Raw genomic sequence first — 9,339 nt, 5'->3', positions numbered from 1 at the left:
TTTAAATTAGCAATATTGTCAGTCAGGCTAATTCCCATAGTACATTTAGGCATAGAGTATATTTTGTTTTCTTTTTACTGTTTATTGGATATGAAATGGACTTTATACATCCCTAGCTTTCCACTGCCATGTTGACATCAATTTGCTATATCATGATAGTTCTTTTTAAATGTATGTATTATTTGCATATACTGCTTCCCACATATTTCTTTTGAAAGTTTTATCATCAAAAAATTTGGTTTGTGCATTTTTACATATTCATATATATATACATGCAGATACATACATACATACATACATATATGTGAGTGTTTGTGTGTGTATATATATATCTTATCAAATATATATATACACACACACACACACACACACATACAGTTTGTCAGGGCTTTTTGCAAGTTCAAGAGGTAACTACGTTGTTCAGTAAACACTTGAACTATCAATCTGTGTGATTGTGGCCTTGTACTCTGTTCTCTTACTTATAATTCCCAATTGATGGTATTTCATCAATACATCACTATTCCCACCTTTCAATGAGAATTTTGAGACAAATTTGCATGAATGAACTATAGAAGAGCAGTAGTAGGGAAAGAAGACAAAGTGGAAAGTAAAGAATTGTAAGGTTCTTATGGAATTTGTCAGTCATATTACTTGGGAAAGTGTAAAGGTGGGTATAGGAAAAGGATCTTTAATGTCATGAATTTGTAGTAGGGCATAATATGGAGAGAATGGATGGCAGAAATGGTGGTGCTCATGATTACTGCAAAAATGGTGGTGGTCATGATTACTGGACATAAAACACCTTTAACAAATGCAAATTTGTTTTCTGAAATTTCCCATTCTTAACATCAAAGTAATTAAGTCTCTTAACTGTATTTAAAAAGTAGTGCAAGTCCTGGATTTCATTTCATATTTTACCTTCACAACAATTCTCATTCTTATCAAATGCTTTCACTCATTTTCAGGGACTTCATATCTTGCTACATTTTTAACTTGGTGCTTTCTGTTCCCCATTGTTTTTATATACTCCTTTTAAAAGCATTTAACATTACAGAAAATAGGCCTACCAGCATTTCTGTCAAATATTACACACTAAATGATTAATACTATAATAGCGTGCCACTGAAATATAATACAATTCTCTCACATTGTGATATGTATTCACTCAAATTAGTGATGGGTTTATCACCACAATTGCTTTCATGTACATCATACTTTATTTACCTGCCTTATGTACATCCTTTATGCCCTAGCTCCTTCCCTTTTCCACTTCTTTCCCTCATTCTCCCATCTTATTTTATATTTGCCTTGATCTTCAAAACTAAGAAATAAGAACCCATATTGATGAATATGTAGTTTTATATTTCAAATTAAATAATTATTTTTCAACTTCTTATAAGCATGAATTTAAGTTATGATTTTCTATATTTTTTGTCCTTTGACAGATCATTTGTTTTTAGGATGACACTGGAATATTGATGATAATTGTTAAGTTGATGTTGAATGTGAGGCAGTGGATGTCACATTGGATGTTGGATGTGGGAGCCATGGGTTGCCTGAAAGTAACAGGTTGGTTGGCTGGAAAATTCGGAAGACCAGTACTCAAGTAGGACTGTCCATGGGCAGTCAATAATGAGTACTCCAGACGGGAGATACAATTTGAAACTGAGGAATAGAAGTAGAAGTGAAATTGACAATGTTGCCAGTTGCTTGAGAGTAGATGCAGTAAGAGCACATATAAAAATTGGTGAAATGAGTCAAAAAGAGAACTGATGTGTGGGCATTTGTTCTGATGGTCTGAGGTAGGACAAAAGTCATTACAGATCGTATGATTTGTATAAGTAATATCTTGGCCAGGGAACGCCTTATTTATCTGAGGCACAATTACATTTGCTCAGATGGAAGATCAACCTTGTTCACTAGCTTCATCAACTACAACACTGTTGTGATTATCTGTGTTGCTCTCTGTTTTGAACTTAGAGTTGAATTCTGGGAGCAATGAAGCAGTCACGTGAGAAGCACTGTTAACTCCAACTGTTTACTCGTTCTCAAAAACAGATGGGGAAGGCCTCCTATATAACTTGGATTAAGTAGAACTGGAACTAAAATGGAAGGAGAAAGTTATTTAATGACTATTTAGGCCCAAAACAGGTAAAGCTAGAAATAAAAATAAAAATCAAAAAAAAATTTAAATTGAAAATAAGAGTTACAAACAAAGGTAAATTATAATGATACAGATTACTATTGAACTGCATACTGCTAGTATCATCAAATAATGCATGTATGTTTGCCTATTTTTAAAATGTCTTTTTTATTCCGCAAACGTTTAACTGTTAATTTATTTAAAGAAAACATGCTGTATGTTTTATATCATTACTGAATAATACTAACTTTAAGTGGCTTTCCAACTTTTAGTCATATTTTGTTGTTAAAATTCAAATTTATTACCCAAGTTTCTCAGGGAATTAAAAAAACTAGAGGATTAGTGCTCAAGAGTTTTTTACAGGGGCCTCAGCCTCCTTCCCAACGCAGTGCTCAGCATTATGGAAGAATGGCATTAGTGCTCAATTTCCAGCCATTTAAGATAGTTGAAATGTCTACTTTGAAGACTGGCAGCCACGGCAATGTCAAGGTTCACCTGGTTCATATTGACATATTTATTGTGAAGAAATATGAGGACATCTGCCCATCAACTTATAATATATATGTTCCCAAAAAGAAGAGGAATGACTTCCAGCTGATTGCCATCCATGATGTGTACCTCTCACTGCTTCAGGACAGTGGGGAAGTGCAAAAGGACCTTTGTCTGGCTGAAGGAGACCTCAGCAAGGAGGTTGAGCAGAAGCATGGCTGTGGAGTAGAGTTCCTGAACATAATGCTGTAGTCCATGACAGAGGAGGCAGCTATTCAGTCAAGACAATGGCAAAATACCTGGCTCTCAGGGTGGCGTTGGAGGCAGTAGTGATCCAACCCAGCAGAGACCTCTCCCACAGCCTGGTTCTGCACTCATGGGCCCATGGCTGGACTCCTGTACAATTTATTTGAGGTTTTATTTTGGATTTAAATACCCATACCCCCTGCCCATCAACTAGCTCCCTTGACCTGGATATAGGGAGCCAAGGCCTTAGGGAAGCTGCTCTGCTCTTCCCTTGCACTACAGCTCTGATGAGGAGAAGGGAGTAGGTCCTGCTTGTGGTTTAGGGTTTTTCTTTAATTCAATTTGGAATCTGCAATATGTTGATTCTAGCAAATGGTCCTTGTCCCCCTTTTATTACTTGCCCTTGTTCTAGAACCTATTCTCCATAACACCTCACCACCAGGCACCACTTGTACAGACTGGGGACCAGTCTCCTTCCCTGTCTGTATTGTGTCTCTCCCCAAACCCTTTATGTAGAAATATGCATGGAAGTGGCAAGAATCTGTACAAATACAGAGTTGAGATTAAACTGTACTTACACTTGATAACATGTTTGCCCCAGCCAGTGGGGCTTCAACAGAAGCACAGACCCTAGAGAACCTAAAATGGAAGGGACAACAGACATGAGAAACTGACAGCAAGACAGGAGTCTGATCAAGCTGCAATTTTATTTTTCTCAGGGCACCTTTTATACAGCAGAACAGGGGAGCTGGTCAGTAGTTTAGGTATTGCTATAGTTCTGTTTTCACAGGATAAGGTCATAGGCCCAAGGCCACAAGATGTTCAGCAGGATAAGGCCCCAGCCTAAAGCCACAAGATTAACCACTTTAACAAACTGCTGCAGGTTTTATGACTTTCCAGAACAGACAACTTATCACAAAATTGAGTCATTACTCAAGGTGGAAGCACTTTTCGTTGTCTAGCACCCAGAAGCCTGACCATAAACTGGCCTTTTGCAAAAGATAAGATGCTGTAAACAGTCTGGTGACTGACATTCCAGAAGTACCTAAGAGAAAGCTGGATGGCCAGCTTTCTAAATAATGGGTCAACTTACAAGCAGGCCCAGGCAAAATGGAGAGGCTTTGCTCTATGGCTTCCGACACATGTTATTCATGTGTTTTGCATAACAGAAAAAAAATCTTTGTTCTAAAATAAGCAGTTTTGCAGTATTTTTGTGGAATGGTGACAACTACTTCTAGCACACTGATTCTATTTTATTTTATTTTTCTGATTCATTTTTAATATTAATATCCTCACACAAAAATCACCAAAAATAGGGTAGAGTTGGGAAGACCCCTCTGCCCCTGGGGCAGAGAGACAGTGAAGTGCGAGGGGGGCAGGACTATAAAACACCACCGCTCCGCAGCCCCAGTGGGAGAAAACTAAGAAAATGAAAATAATGATTCTATTTTAATTCACTTCAAATATGTCCTTTCGTACAGTGAGGTGTAAAATCATGGGAATTAAAATAGTAACAAGATTGAAAATAAGGCATTAGTAGTAAAATATGTATGTGTTTATTAGGTAAACAACTACCCAGAATGTAGCAGAAGACATCCTAAACTACTTAAACCTGAATTTATAACTTAACTTCTATGTAAGTATTCTTTCAAAGCAGAAGAAATCTTCCATTGGTCTCAGGCACTGCAATCAAACTTCAGGTGCTTTGGACACCTAGAGGGAAAGTGTTAATTTGCTCATGCTTCACCAGTGTGTGTCTTGTTATACTGGAATCTGGAGAGACAATATGGACCCTTAGGCTCCAAAGGAAAGCATCTTTATTGCTAAGCCAACACTCCAGTGCATCTTGGGGTTTTATTACTAAGTCAGTGGGCTTGTCCACTGGTGCTAACTTGAATAGCTTTATTAGTGTAGAATCCTGCCAAGGGTTTTCCAACTGGAGTTAATCTTGGGTTCTGTCTTAGATGTACCTCCCCACTCTCATCTTCTCATTCCCTTTATTAGCTCCTTTTACCTCAGAAAGTTCAATCTGCTTGTACATGAATAAAGAGTCTTCATATATCATGCCAACAGGAGAAAAATAGCAACAGGTTAAATTAAATTAATCTTTAATTAAATTAAAGCCTCAAAGGGTCATTGTATTTTGACTCAAATAATACGGACTCCAATAAATTCTGCATGAATGATATTGCAGTAAATCCAGAAGATATGACCTTATAAACTTGTTTTAAACAATTTCTCATAATGTGAAAGACAAGTCAAAATCATTAACTCTTTGTAAAAATGCTTTTAAAGTGCTGAAATGCAATGAAGAACATTTAGAAGCTTCCTTCTCCAGGTTTCACCCAGACCATCTATATGAACAGCCATGGTCAATAAAAATTGTGCTTAGGTCAGTGGTTCTTGGCTTGTTACATGATACCATCATCTACATAGGTTGGAGAAACAAAGTTCTTTCTGATTAACTGGTTTGAAAAGCATACATGACCTTGTTTGCCTTATGCATGCCCCAGTTGATTCTAATGGGCTACCTACCACAAGAATAGCTTCAGCTCATCTCCCAACCACACCCATTTCTTCACTGAGTTTTTAGTTGGTGTGTTTGGTTGACTTGTTTACTTTGCATGGAGAAGGACCTTGCTATGTTTTGTCAAATGTTTTTACTTATTTATATGATAGAAAGAAACAGTATTAGTTAGCTAGTTACTTGGTGCAATAGGGCTTCTTACTTCTGCACTTCAACTCCAGACAAATGCTCCCCTTTGTGTTTTTGGCTTGTTACTTTAGAGCACTCGGGAATTAAAGGCAGCCCTTCGGCCTTCGCAATCTAGCACTTTCAACTACTTGATCATCTCTGCAGCCAGCCTAGTTGCGCTTGTGGGTGGCTTTCTTGAGATGTGTCTCACTCTTTAGCTCAAGCTGTCCTGAATCTATGTATTCTAGTCTGGCCTCAAAGGCTTCACAATCATCCTGCCTCAACTTCCCAAATGTAGGTACTTCCATGGTGTTGCCAATGCCCCTGGCTCTTTTTAGGGTCTCAATGTGAAGCACGCTGTCTTCTTGAAGGATTGCCACTTTAGAAACTATGCAAAAAAAAAAAAAAAAAAAAAAAAAAAAAAACTTCCACTCCCAAGATTTTTTGCAGTAAGGCTGTATTATTTTTGTTTGACAATGGGTGCTGTCAAGTCATCTTTAGGAGTAGTCTTAGCCAGTGAAGTGTTAGAAATTCCAAAATTTAATCACCTAGAGTCACCATCTAAACTTCTTATTCTGCTTTGAAGTTCAAATTTATCATTCTGTCTTTACAAAGACTTTATTACCACAGAACATAATGTGTGCTCATACTTTTCTTGTTCGTGTTTAGGTTTGGAAGGATATAACTCCCTTCTCTCCCTCATGCCATTGCAGGTCATTTGACACCCAGTTGCTTTCTTCCATAGGGGAATTTACATTCTCTAGCACTTCCTGGGTATACCTGAGTTGACTGGCATTTAATCATCAATGCACCTTTTTTGTCAGTATATGCTTTCTTATACAGGGCCTTTGTGGAACCAGATGGAACTGAAAGTTCTGATCTTGCATCGTTCAGTTCCCTACTGCTGAGGGCCCCACGCACGACCGCTGCGGCTTCACCTCGTAGAGGACCGCGCCCGAAGGCCTCACACGTGACGACGGCCGCACGCGGACCCAGCGAGGAAGGGGCTGGCGCCGTGGGTGCCCGCCGCGCTGCACGGGGCCCAGCCTGTGGGAGCTGGCACGCGTCACAGGACGAGCCACGGAACGCGCGCGCGCCTTTGTGTCGCCGCCGGAAGTGGGCGTTGCTGACGACGCGCGTGGCCGTGGCCGTTTCCTTGGCGGTGGCCGTGGCCGTGGCGGTGGCGGTGGCTGCGGGCGGAGTCGCCTGTGGTCCGAGCGCCTGCACTGAGGTAAGAAAGGCCCTGGCGTCTTAGCCAGGGCAGCGCCTCCACAGAGCTCACCTTCCGGGGCCCTTCCTCCTCTCGCTCTTCCCTTTTCCCGCCCTGCTCTTCAGGCCGGGCCTGTGAAGGCCGCTCTCTCCGGCGCTCAGACCGTTGGCGGCCAGCGCTCGCCGCTCCGACACCTCTCGCACCTGTTTCCAGTGTGTTCTAGGGAACCCTCTGCCCCGCCTGCCCGTATTGGCTCCCATCGCTGGCCCCTGCCTGCGTTGGAAAAGGGGGTTTCTCTCCTCGGTGTTGGCTGTAGGGAAGGGAATCCTCACCCGAGGGAGGCCTCCAGCCCCCTTAAGAGGTCACAGAGCAGCCTCACGCTCCGCTTCTTCCCGTCATGGCCGCCTGAGGGAAACCTCCTGCTAACCCTCAGGACGGGGCACGTTGTTCATGGGACACTGCGCTCTCACGACGCCAGGCTCTCAATGGCCCACATGGGCTCTCAGCGCTGTGGTGCCTGGCAAATACCCTGCCCCCCGAAAAGTCACTGCACTCAGCACTCATCAGTACACCTGGAATTACACACACACACACACACACACACACACACACACTCTCTCTCTCTCTCTCTCTCTCTCTCTCTCTCTCTCTCTCTCTCTCTCTCTCTCTACTGGGTTCTTCCACCACAGTCACCTTTTCCAAACAAAAGTGGCTGGCTGTAGCACAACATCAAAAAACACCACACTGTGTTAACTCAAACTTGAAGAGTATGTGTAACGTATTCTTACTACTCATTACCCGAACCCAAGTACCAAAGTTACAGCAAAGTACCAGAGTTCAAATGATCACTTCTATTCCTTAACCACTTTAACTCATATTATTATTGTTATAGAATGGGACACAAGGGGCTTGGAATTGGGTGAGGAGCCGAAGGAAACCTTGACTAGAGATGAACACAAAACACAATTTCAAAGCCTTCCTATGGGCCTGGTTTCAGACACCTTAACTTTTCCCACAAAAACTTCACTTAATAACAATTTCCCCATTGTTGTGACGAATGCTGTTCATCCCACCACACGGAAGGGACACATAGGAGTACTGCTGGGAGTTTGAGGTCACCGACTGACTACAAAGGAACTTCCAGGTCAAGTTGGGGACTGTGAGACCCTACCTCAAAAAAAAAAAAAAAAAAAAAAAAAAAAAAAAGAAAGAAACAAAAGAAACTCATGAGGTCATGAGGTACCCTACTCTAAACAATTGTTAAATCCTCACGTTTATAAACCTCCCCTACTGTGTAGAGAGAATGAGGGGCTGGAGAGTCTTAAATCAACACTTCTTGCCATGTTGGCATAGGAAATTGGGGAAAACAAAGTGAATCAACTCCAGAAAAGGGGAACATAGCGTGGCAGCATTGTGTTTTTTATGAGTCGGGGAAATGTGTCAGGAGGGATGATTCAGTAGTTACGCTTATTTGCAAAACCTGAATGTTTGTGTTCAATTTCCAGTACAACAGTAAAGCCACAAACATACAGTGGAGAAGGCTTCGGGAGTTCATTAGCAGTGGCAAGAGGCCCTTGTACCCATATTATCTTTCTTTCTCTCTCTGCTTAGCAGTGCTTTTTTTTTTTGAGTTAGGATCTTACACTGACCTTAACTTACACTAGGGTAACTTTGTAACTCTTTTAACTTTTAAATCTTTATGATCCTCCTATATCTGCCTCCCAACTCAGAGATTAAATGCATGTACTCCCAAGCCTGTCCACTTTTATACTTTTATGAGATAACATTTTCAAAAAAAAAAAAAAAAAAAATATATATATATATATATATATATATATATATATATATTTTTAACATTTTATGTATTTGCAGGCATGTAGATTTATTGTGAATGTGCCGGCAAGAACCTCTAACAAGAGCAATCAACTCCAGATACATGTGCCACCTTGTGCATCTAAGTGACATGAGTTCTGGGAAATCCATCCTCAGTCTTCAAGCTTAGCAAACAGGGACCTTAACTGATAAGCCATCTCTTTAGCCTTTGCAAATAAATTTTCAAAAGTTATACAGTTGGTAAATAAACTAGAAAATACCTGAAAATTTTGAATAGGTTAAACGTTATTAAATTAGCATCCAGCAGTGTTAGATCATAGAAAAAAAAAAGGGGGGGGCCTGCCCTTAATGTAATGTTTTAAGAACTTGAAAGAAGAGCTTTTATTGTTTATCCAAGAACTGAAAAGAGCAGTATCTTTGCAGCAAGACTTGATTTCTCATAATATGAAACCCTAAAACTAGGTCAAAAACTGGCTGTTGTAATAACCCTTAAAATAGAGTAAAAACTTGTCATCTATGCCAGCAATTGTACATGACTTAACTGTTGGTAGGCCTAGATTTCATTACAATACTATGAGTTATAAGTGGATGACGTGTCAGTGATATAAGAAAGATAAATGTTTGTGGTGGGTCACTAAGGGTTTCTTTTAATGAACTTGTGTGTTAACTCAACAACTTATTAAAGTTGTTATGGCTACCTTTTGATGTATTTTATTGCTAATC

Source organism: Jaculus jaculus, chromosome Y, assembly GCF_020740685.1.
Source record: "Jaculus jaculus isolate mJacJac1 chromosome Y, mJacJac1.mat.Y.cur, whole genome shotgun sequence".
Taxonomy (NCBI): domain Eukaryota; kingdom Metazoa; phylum Chordata; class Mammalia; order Rodentia; family Dipodidae; genus Jaculus; species Jaculus jaculus.
This window is presented reverse-complemented; position numbering follows the sequence as displayed.